Below are 11710 nucleotides of genomic sequence, written 5' to 3'. Positions count from 1 at the left end.
GCCCCAAGTTTCTACACATGCTTGCTTGAATTCCACAGGTTTGGCAAAAGGGGAACTATTTTTCCATGTTTTTAGGTTTGTCAGAGAATATTAATTTTGAACCCAGGTCATCTCTCTCTTCATATTCAATTTTTCTCTTTGCTTTATTATAACACATCACTTTGTATGCGGATTCAAAGGCTACTCCAGAAAGCAAATAGAATGTATTTTTGTTTGCTGGAAAAATTAATCTGCCTTACAGAGCTTTTTGGATTATCTTACCCTCAAACATTTGGTGTGCTTCTGTTTTAAGTGTTTTTTATAAGAAGAATAAAGCTGGATTTAAAAAAAATGAACTTTTAACTGGCAAGTTTAATTCATTATTTTTTGTGATCATTGATATATTTCAATTTATTTTTACTACCTTTTTCATGCTATTTGTCCTGTAAAGTTCTTTACTTATTTCACTTTTTTTGCTCCTCCAGTAGTTTGAAATTTATGGATTATCTTTCTAATTTTTTAATGGTTAGAGTTTTTAATTATGTTTACTCTCTTCCTAAAACTTAGAGGGCTTTAACTCTTTCAGCTTATAGGCTATTGTTACCCAGTATTTTATTTCTATTAAAAATGTTTTGCAAAACCTATCATATATAGAAAAGAATACAGCACACACACACACACACACACACACACACACACACACTCATGAATACTTATGTACCTACTATTTTTTTTGTACCTACTATTTTAAGAGACAGAATATTACCTCTATTTATGTGCCCCCTCCCCCAATTTTTTTTTACTTCACAAATTAGGTGTATTAGTGTTGATGTTTATTTAGATTTATCCATGTGATAAATGCACTTTCTTTGCTCACCTGGTTACCATCCTTCTTAAATCTCAAATCTCTCTTCTGTGGTGCTTTTCCTTCTTCCTATAGTATATATTTTTAAGAAGTTCCTTTATTTCTTCTGTATTTTAAATCTTAAGAGGGTCTGTTGATAATAAATTATCTTAGCTTTTGTTTGTATAAAAACATCTGTATTTCATCCTCATTCTTTAAATTTTGTTGGATATACAATTATAGATCGACAATTATGTCCTTTCAGCACTTTGAAGATATTATCTTACAGTATTTTGATATCTGCTGCTGTTCATAAGAAATCAGATATAAAGCAGGTAAGCTGTCTTTTGATGTGGAGGGGGACAGTTTTTAAGCTATTCAATTTGTCTTACATGTTCTGCAATTTCACCAGGATGAGTTTGGGTGTATTTTTTGGAATATTTTGTAGATCCTAAATATTAGGATCCATGAAAATTCTTGACTATTATGTCTCTCCCATTCTTTCTACTCACTCCTTCTGGAACTCTGATTAGATGAATGTTAGAACTCCTCACTCAAACTTCATATCTACTAACCTCTCTTTCATATTTTCCTCCTCTATCTCTTTGTACTATATTCTAAGTAGTTTTGTCATATCCAACTTTCAACTTGCTAATTATGCTTTTCAGTTGTTCTAATCTGCTAGTTAACTCATATGTTGAATCCTAAGATTTCAACTATACCTTTTACTTCCAGAAGTTAAGAATCTGCCTGGGTATTAATGATAGTATTTCATTCCTTGTTCATATACTGAATTCGTTAAATATTGAAAACATACTTATTTTACAAACTATGGCCTGCCAGCCAAATCTAGCACACTCCTTTTTAAAAAATTTTTTTAAAAAAATTTGTATTTAAATAATTAATCAATTAATTTGGCTGCGGTCTTAGTTGTGGCACGTCGGCTCTTCCTTGCGGTGCGCGAGCTTCTCTCTAGTTGTGGCGTGCGGACTTAGTTGCCTTGCGGCATGTGGGATCTTACTTCCCCGACCAGGGATCAAACCCACATCCCCTGCATCGGAAGGTGGATTCTTAATCACTGGACCACCAGGGAAGTCCAACACACTCCTTATTTTTGTAAAAAAGGTTTATTGGAACACAGCTAAGCCCATTAATTAACATACTGCTTGTGTCTGCTTTCACTGTAGAATGGTAAAGTTGAATCTTTTTGATACAGACTGCATAGCTTGCAAAGCCTAAAATATATATTACCTGGGCCTTTATAGAAAAAGTTGGTCAAGTCCTGCTACATGGGATAACTCTAACATCTAAAGAAAGTGTGTGTCTGATTCTGCTGTTTGATGTTTCTGCTCTGTCCCATTATGTCTTGCTCTGTGAGTGGTCTTGTGATTTTTCACTATGAGCTCATTTTTGTTGGGGCATTATCTGCGAGAATTTTAGGAGGCAACTTGAGAGAATATTCCCTTTATTTGTGTTTACTTTGCCCAAGTGCCTGGGGAGCTAAAAATCTAGGACTATTTTAAATTAGTTTCTTTGGTTTAAAATAGTTTCAGAATAGGCAAGTAAGAGTGAATTTGAACCCCAGGCTTCAAGCCTGGGGTATGGTTATTTCCTCTGGTTGGCAGGTGGGTACCTTTTCTTCCCTTGCAACCCAAATCAGAGCTGAGACACAGAATTTTTTTGATGTCTCCTTTTGCAGGGCAAATATTTTCCAGTCCATTCTTTCACTGGAAATTTGGGCCTTCAGGGACTCATTCCAAAGTCTCTATGCTGACACTCTTCTGCCTTGTCATGTCCCCTCTAACAGTGGCAAATGCCATTAGGGGTCCACTGCCTGCTTGAGTGAGCATTTACCATGCTAATTCTGGCTTCTGGCTTCTACTTCATTTTTAACCCCTGAGGATTTACCTTAATTTCTTGTGAAGTCACCTATTCATTTTATTCAGAACTTTACAGGTTTTTTTTTTTTAGGGGAGGATTTTCATGATAGGGAGTCTGTCATAATGCTGGAAATAAATGTCATGAAAATTTTAAATGTACAGTTAAGATAATGGAAATGGGAAAGTTTTATAATACCCCTACAGGCTCCAAGCCTACCTAGTATTTACTTATATCTGAATTATGAGCTGCATCTCTGGAGTCAGACAACCTAGGTTTGGAACCAGGCCTTGTGTAGAGTGCGGGGAGAGAGGGAGAGTGGGCAAACATTTTCTGAAAAGGTCCAGATGGTAAGTATTTTCAGCTTTGCCGGCCATATGCAACTACTCAACTCTGCCACAGTATCATGAAAGCAGCCATAATTACATACTGTGTAATGAATGGGCATGGCTGTGTTCCAATAAAACTTTATTTACAAAAACAGGCAGTGAGCTGGATCTGGCCTGCCGGTTATAGTTTGCAGACCCTTGGCCTCATGCAAATTAATAAACGTCTATAAGCATAGGTTTCCTAATCTCTAAAATGAGGGTAATAATACCTGTGTTATACATAGGTTGTTATGAGCATGAAATTAGAAACTTCATGTAAATGCTGGTGTTAGCTATGATGATGTTGGCAATGATGATGGTGGTTTCAAACCAGTTCCCTGATTTTGTAAGATTATCAGGTGTGTCTTCACTTCAAAACCTTCAAATACATCCAGTGCAGCAGCTGAGGGCTCATAATAGAAAGCTAACAATACTGCAGCAACAAACAACTTTAAAATCTCAGTGGCTTTAAAGAACTCAGATTTAAGTCTTGCTCACATTAGGTTTCCAGTACAATTGATAGGAAACTCTCTTCACTGTTGTCCCTCTGGGACCCAGGCTGAGGGAGCAGCCTCCATCTTGAAACTGCTGGTTACCACAGAGGGAAGGAGCTCTGGAGGGTCTTGCAGCAACAATTAAATGCTTGGTTTGCAAATGCCACGTGTCATTTCTGTGCACCGTTCATGGTCAGAATGGGTCACGTCTTCCCGTCCCTGTCAGCCCCTCCAGGAGTGCGTGCGCTGCAGAGCTGCCCCCCTTCCCAGGGCAGCCCACATCCAGTTACTGCTCCAGGTGGGGCACCAAGGCCCAGCCTCTCTGACCCAATGCGGGACAACTCGAATGGCCATTTTAGCTTCAGAGATCCTTGTGGGTTCGGCTCAGTCTCCTGTTGGGCAAACTCGACTTCTCCCTCTGCCCAGTCCTTCTTCCTTCTCCTTCTTTCTACAGGATTACTCCCAAGGACAGTCCTAAAATAAACATCCCATACACTAAACTCCATCTCAGGGTCCTTCCCAGAGAACCCAATCTGTGACACCCTCCATATGCCCAAGATGGAGAGGGCTAGGAATATCTCCCAGGGAGACCTGAGGACTACCTCATTCACTAGGGTGAGCAAAGGTAGTGCATACACATGGGAGAGTCTAAAATCGGAACAATGATAATAGCAAATAGTTATTGAGTGCTGATCTGCTGCATGCTGTACAAAAATATGTTGCTTGGATTAGTGTATTTAATCCTCTTAACACCCTACATATTAGACCAGGGGATTAGACCAGATGATGGCAAGCTATGGCCTGCGGACCAAATCTGCCCATTCATTTCTGTATTGTCTAGGCAACTTTCATGCTACAATGGCAAAACTGAGTAGTTGTAACAGAGACAGTGTGGCGTGCAAAGTTGAAAATACCTACTGTCTGTCCCTTTTCAGAAAAGCTTGCTAAACCTTGTGTTAGGTATTATTCCCATTTCACAAATAAGAAGCGTCAAGAGGTGCATGGTTTATTAAATCATGGAATGCCATTTTTTGGTTACAAAGGTAAATGTCTATCGCGTGGCCCCCTTCGGTGATGGCAGGTGCAGAAACCTCCTGTGCCATTTATGGGTCTTTGTAAGTGCTCAGCAAATGAACATGAACGATCCTCTTCCCTTCCCTTCCTCCCACCATCTCCCTTTGTAAAATTAAGGTCTCCTCTCCTATCTCTGCTCTTAATCTCACAGAAGACTCGTCAGTTTTTGGTGTCTTTGACTCTAAAACCCCTGGAGGAAGCTCCATTTTCCCAGAAATGGCTAGTGGAAGAGTTAGGGCAGTAAGTGTGTAGAGGCTGAGCTGGCTATCAGGAAACACTTCATGATCACTAAGAAATTATTCTGCGTGCTGAGCCATAGCGTGATTAAAAAAAAAAAAAGCAGCCTTGACAGATCTAAGGCTGAGATTATCTCAGCAGTTCCCAGGGCAGCACTGAGTAACCCAAAAACATTCCCTCATAAAAGTGATTGTTCGAGGGGGATTCAAGAACTTAGTTCCTTAATGCCCAGTCAGCTTCTTCCCAGATTCATCCAGAACATAGGCCGAGGCACACAAGTTTACTCCCAAACTCAGGAGCAGAACTAAGAACTGAGCCCAGGTTGTTTGACACCAAAGTTTGTGCTCTTAACCATATATTCTACTCCTTCCCGGCAAGCAAATATCCAGGATCATGTCCTTACATCCTACAGATGCTGTTCTACGTGCTCATAGATTTTCCGCCAATGATTTTTCTAGCAATTAGCTACAAGAGGACTGTGGGAAGAGATTCCATTTATCCATCTCTTTGTCCCATGCCTTCTAAAGAAAACTTCCCCAGCTTTCAGAGAGAATCCTTGCATCTATTCAGGCCTATTAGATCCCTAAGCAAAAATTTCTAAAACCCATTCTCCATTCTTAGTTAATTAGAAAACAATTGGGGGAATTCCCTGGTGGTCCAGTGGTTAGGACTCTGTGCTTTCACTGCCGAGGGCGCAGGTTCCATCCCTGGTCAGGGAACTAAGATCCTGCAAGCTGCGTGGCGTGGTAAAAAAAAAAAAAATAGAAAAAAAAAAGAAAACAAGTGGCTCTCAAAAATGGCTAGTGAATGAATAAATGAATCCGTGAATGAATGAATGAATCAGTCCCCAGACCCCTGACAACTTAAGGATCTTGGGCAAGGTTTTTTGCTTATGATGAAGAAAAGATAGGGACTTCCCTAGTGGCGCAGTGGTTAAGAATCTGCCTGCCAATGCAGGGGACACGGCTTCAAGCCCTGGTCCGGGAAGATCCCACATGCAGTGGAGCAATTAAGACTGTGCACCACAACTACTGAGCCTGCGCTCTAGAGCCTGCAAGCCACAACTACTGAGCCCATGTGCTCTGGAGCCTGTGCACCACAACTACTGAGCCCACGTGCCGCAACTACTGAAGCCCAAGCTCTCTAGGGCCCACATGCCACAACTACTGAGCCTGCGTGCTGCAACCACTGAAGCCCGCGTGCCTAGAGCCTGTGCTCCACAACAAGAGAAGCCACCCAATGAGAAGCCCGCGCACCGCAACAAAGAGTAGCCCTTGCTCGCCACACCTAGAGAAAGCCCGCTCACAGCAATGAAGACCCAACGCAGCCAAAAAAAAAAAAAAAAAAAGAAGGAAAGATATTTGGAGGTTTCTTGTCGCGGACTTCTCATAGCAGTTAGGTGTCCAAAAGGATAGTCATTCACTCAACAAACACCGTGCATTTACTTACAACAAACATTTACTATGATTTGCAAACTGTGTTAGGCACTGGGAACATGACACACCAGGTGTCTGCCCTCAACACAGGCCTCTAGTGATGAGGTGAAGGCATGGAAGTCAGTGTGGGTGCAGGTAGCTTCATGGGGGTGGGGTGGCATTGAGAGTTGGCCGGGTACTTGTATGTTGGGAAGAGAACATGGGGGGAAATATAAAGACGGAAGATGCTCTTCGAAGTGAAATGGAAGTGTAACATCCAGGTTGTGGATTGAAAAGGGTTAAGTGGAAAGTTCTGGAGCAGCTGGCAAATGTAACCTGATCCCTCTCAGCAGTAGCTTGGGCTTTAAAACCAGGAAACGTGGAGGAATCAACAGATACTGGGCTGGTTTTACTGGCCTCCCCTCACTGTTTAGAAAGCCAGGCCTCTCCTTGCAGAGCTAGTGTTTCTTTGGTGGTGTGAGTTACTTCTGTATATTGCTCAGTTCATCCATATTATGTGGATTTTTACTAGATCCATTCTCAGAGTATGTCCTGGCCTCCCATAGCAGGGTAAGTTGAGAGGGCAACAAAAAAGAGATGCTATAAAAGCCTTCACTACTTTAATGGTATTACTGGGAATGTAACAGTTTTCAGACAGAAATACGACAAAATTCTTTCTACAGAACTTTTCAAACTGTCAGTTCAGAGGGAGAAAACTTTTTTTTTTTTTTCCTACAGAGAGGCACTGCTTGATTCAACTTAATTTAGGTTTTGGGGAAAATTTGGGCAAACCCCATTGTTCAGCAGAACCCTGCCTTCAAAGAGCTAAAGACAGGTCACTTTGTCATCCCTTGTCGTTGTAACCAAACCTCAACTATTATTAACCATGACTTGCCTTAGTTCTGGTTTATCTTAGTAAGACCAAGAAGAAAAAACGACTTCAGCTGCAAAAGTATTCTATGTCTACTACAAAGCATGTATTCTGTGCTTAATGCCTGAGATGGATGAGAAATGCTATAAGAGTTAGGAAGAGAGAGTAAACTAAGGTTTAGGGTGGTCCAAAGAGCTTCATGGAAGTAAAGGATCTTGAATTCTATTTTGAAGGAGGAGTAGGACCTAGTTGAAGAGATGATGGTATGTCAGGAGAATGAGGTAAGGTGAGACTAGAGGCAGGAATATGGGTGTCCTTTTTTTGCAGACTAGTGGCTGGCCAGCCATTTTTTTTTTTTTTTTTTCTTTCAAAGAGAAAGAAGAAAAATGGGTAGATAAATGTAGTTGGAACAGAGGTTCATTTGGGAGAGTAGCCCAAGATGAGGTTAAAAGAGTGAGAAGGAAGCAATCTTTGAAGGGCCTTGGGTCTTAGAAGACCAGACAGGCTGTCTAAGAATTGATATGTAGAGGTGGTACAGTGACTTCCCTCATTTTCTTCTTTTTTCTAGGCTGCTTTATTCACTGTATGATATTTTAATCAATTTTATGGGAGGCAGAGAGAATAGTTTTGGAAAAAAATAATTAGAATCAAGTGTTAAACTCAGGCAACATCACATACTTGTGCCATTGGGTGAAAATTCTAATGTAGACAAGAGAAATAACAATGACTAGTGTCCTGAAATTTACATAAAGAAGCAATTGCAGCAACTCAACAACCCGGGAAGCATAGAAGCTGACAGAAAGCAGAAGGTTCCTCTTAAAATTGGGTCATGACTTGTCAGTAGCTGCATTTGAGGGAAGAGAGCGTTACTCTGCTTGCCTACCAGGCACTCAAGCAACCTTGCAGGTGTCTGGGCATCTTTGAACTTAAATTTAAGCACGGAAACTAGGTAAACGTCCATTGACTGAATGGAAGGTCAGAGTGTTTATAACTGAGACACCAAAGTGAACTGCATTTCATTGGGGGCTGTTTTGTGATCAAAAGGCATGTGTTTCATAGAGTTGAAGGGCAACTCAGTTCAATGTACATCCAAGTATTTTCCAAGATGCAAACTCTTTGAGACAAAGAACACATTTCCTTTGTGCCCTCTTCAATGTTGACCAGCCAATGACCCAGTGAAGTTTGGAGGAAGTGAATGAAAAGTATAAATAAAATTGTATTGATAGCTACATAATTATTATGTAGTTTCATTTTAATATTCAAAAATTTGACTAAATGGGCATGAAAAACCTCAATGAAAGTAAATTAATGAACAGATTTTGGTTCCCTGAAGACAGAGAGGCATTTCATTGTCTTTGGCAGCTGCCACTGTGTGATACTTATCCTTGATTATACTCAAGGTAAGTAAGAAAGGACCAAAATAATCAGAAAGGGAAATTCAGTGTACATAAAACTTTACTTTTGGTGCGTTTCCTTTTGTGGATGGGCTCTTCAAAATTTGTAGAAAGCTAGTCCATACCTCTGACACTTTTCCTTTTATGCGTTTCATTTCCCACAGTCCTTTTTTCAATACTCACCACACATGTAATTACTTGTTCCAGGTCTGTTTACCTCATTAGACTCCATGTGGACAGGGTCTATATTGCCATGGCCAGGCACTCAGGGTCAGCACAAAGGCACTCGCTGGCCCGGGGCAACTTTGGATTGCAATCCAACCAGGCATTATTTAGACTTCTCCACCTGAAATGGAAGTTTCTTTTGATTTTGCTGTATGGGTTTACGTAGGCTAGCTGGCGGCCCTAGGGTCAACAAACATTTGTTGAATGACAACTAAGGATGCTTAGATTTCAAACCTGAAGCTTTAAAGGGAAGGAAAGCACTGGTGTAAACCTTGGTTCCACTTGTTGCTCAGTTCCAGGGGGCACCTCATCTTTCTCTGCACGTCAGCTCTGTCTCCATCTTGCTGACACATCTTGGCAGAAACACTGATACCTCCATGGGTTGAGTCTCAGCTTTACTTCTTTTTTTCTTTTTTTTTTTTAAATTGGCCTTGCAAATGCAAGACCTCAAAAAATTGGGTAAAAACTCAGAATTGTTCCTCTCCACGGAAATCTTTAGTAAAAGGCGAAAGATTTATATGATCTGAAGAGAAACCAGAGTATCAGCTTTACTTCTTCCTCGGTAAAGCTCCGTGTGATTTTTCATGGAAGTTGAGTTAAACGTGGAGGAACTCACACATTTCTAATCTCCTTCATCTCTGCTCTTTTGATGAAATGGTTGAAAGAACAAGGGAGAGGACCACAAGAGTAAATGTAGTACCTACTTGTAGGCATCTCGAGCTGAAGCTGCGGTCTTTGGCCACCAGCTTGTGTGAGAGAACACGGGACGTCCTGTGCCTCCCGCTTTGCATGTGGTGTAGGGCAGCCAGCCAGCCAGCCACCATGCTAGCACCTTCTAAGGTCACAGGTTTAATTCTAGCCCAAATCTGGACAAGCTGATGTTCAGGTCAGAACCAGCTGAGGTTCAGAAATGGCTGCCAGGAACCAGGTGAGCAACCTGAGAAGATGAGCGCGTGGATGCCGGGTATAATTCTCCTCCCCCTATATTTCCTTTTTCCTTTTCCCCTCCTCCTACCTGTTTGCTCCTCTCCTCATTCATCGATTTCTCCTTCATTTTGCACTTCTCCAATCCATCCTCTTCCTGGCTTCCCTCCACCCACCTCGTTTTGTCCCTCCTTCCACTGCATCCCCTCTCTTTTTGTCTTCACACTTTCTCTCCTGTTTTCCCGTCCCTTTCTTTTCCATTCCTCAATCTCCCTCTCTCTCTTGCTTTTACTCTCCTTTCTCTTCCTTTTGTCTACAACTCACTGAATTCCTATTTCTCTCAGTCTCTTCTCTCCTCTCTTTCTCTTTCTAAGAATTTCTTGATGAAATTAGAACTAAGAGAGGCTCCATGAAATCCTTGGCTGGAAGAAAAGATGGGTGTGAAGGGATTCTGATCTTAGGCAGCCACAAAACTTGATTTGTAGCTGATCTTAAATGTAGGAAAAGATTTTCAATTACAAAACTCATAAAATGTAAGGATGAGGGAAACTGGCTGCATTTCGAATTTGACTAATGGTTTCAAAGTGCTTTAAAAAGTTTGGCATTTGCCAGCCTTCCTTTCTTCCTCTCATCCTCAAACCCATGAGTTTTTATGGGAAATATAATCCTCTTTTCTGATTCATTTACACTTAGCTCATCTGAGTATTGTTTTGTCAAAACCATCTGAAGTCCAAGAAGTTTTATGAGATCTTTAAAGACTTGTGTTTTGAACCAGGAAGTTGTGTACTGCCAATATAAATGGGCCTTGAAACCTAGGGGTCTTGGCATTAAATGGGGTCTAAACTTGGCAAAGGCTGGTCCCCGTGCCTGACAGAAACTGGGCTTTCATTTTCAGATTAATAGCGAGTTCAGAGTGACCATCTCATATGATAGTACACAGGTTGCACGACACATTTTTCAAGGATTATCTTACTAGTTATGTAGATAGCAAGAGACTGATGTGGAAAAACTGTGACTTTGCTGGAGTTTCTCAACTAGAGTGGGGCTGCTTGCTTATGTGTATATTATCACGTTAATGGTTGTATATAAACACACATGCATACAAATGTATATGGATCATTCACGGATGAGATTAACATTTACACTAGAGATTCTTCCTGTGGTTACATTTCAGAGATGATCTGATTGTAACATATCCAGGTCTGTCATAAGGCAGGTCGTAATCAGACTGAAGACTGGGATGAGACACCCACCTCTGCTTTGCTGTGGGTCAAGAGAAAGAAAGATTGTGTTGTATCTTTTTAAACATTTTTTTTCTGCAGAGTCATAGAGCATGGTTGAGCTCATTGCTGTCCCCGAATGTGAGGACCTTGGCTCGATCTCCAGGCCCTCTGGAAACAGGCGCTCAGGTGAAATGACTTGCTCAAGTTCCCACGGGAAGTGAAGCAGCCACAAGGCTCCAGCCCAGCCCTCTGGATCCCTGTCCGGGCTCTGCCCTCTGCAGGCAGCTGCCTCTCATTGACCGAAACAGGCTTTGATGTATGCCGTCCACCTGAGTCCTGGAGTGCCTAAGAAGAAGAGCTCACCGGCCACCACAGACTGCAGTCTGGTCCTTTGGTGACGCTGTCCATCATTATTTCCTGCGCTTTCACCTGTCTGACACGTCTTCTTTCCAGCCTAGGCTCTTCAGCAGGGAGTTATTGCTTTTAGACACCCCCTGCCCCCATCCACTTCAACTGCTGCTCAAATCCCTACCTGAGAGAGCAAATCTCTGTAGACTGATTTGAGCTGCGGGTAGCAAATGTTTTCCCTACATGTTGTGAATTCTCCATGAGATGACAAAGAATTATGGGTTGTACAGTGACAGTGGCCTCTCACAAATCAGATACTGCCTTGGGAGAGTTCTGTTATTATCTCAAACTGTTGCTTTATTTATTTATCTTTTTAAAAAGCTTTTGTTTATTTACATTTTTTCTCTCTAACCAGATAGGAAGTTTCTCCAGAACA

Source organism: Balaenoptera physalus (assembly GCF_965194825.1).
Source record: "Balaenoptera physalus genome assembly, chromosome: 15".
Classification (NCBI taxonomy): Eukaryota; Metazoa; Chordata; class Mammalia; order Artiodactyla; family Balaenopteridae; genus Balaenoptera; species Balaenoptera physalus.
The sequence above is the reverse complement of the archived record's forward strand: the minus strand, read 5'-3'. Positions refer to the sequence as shown.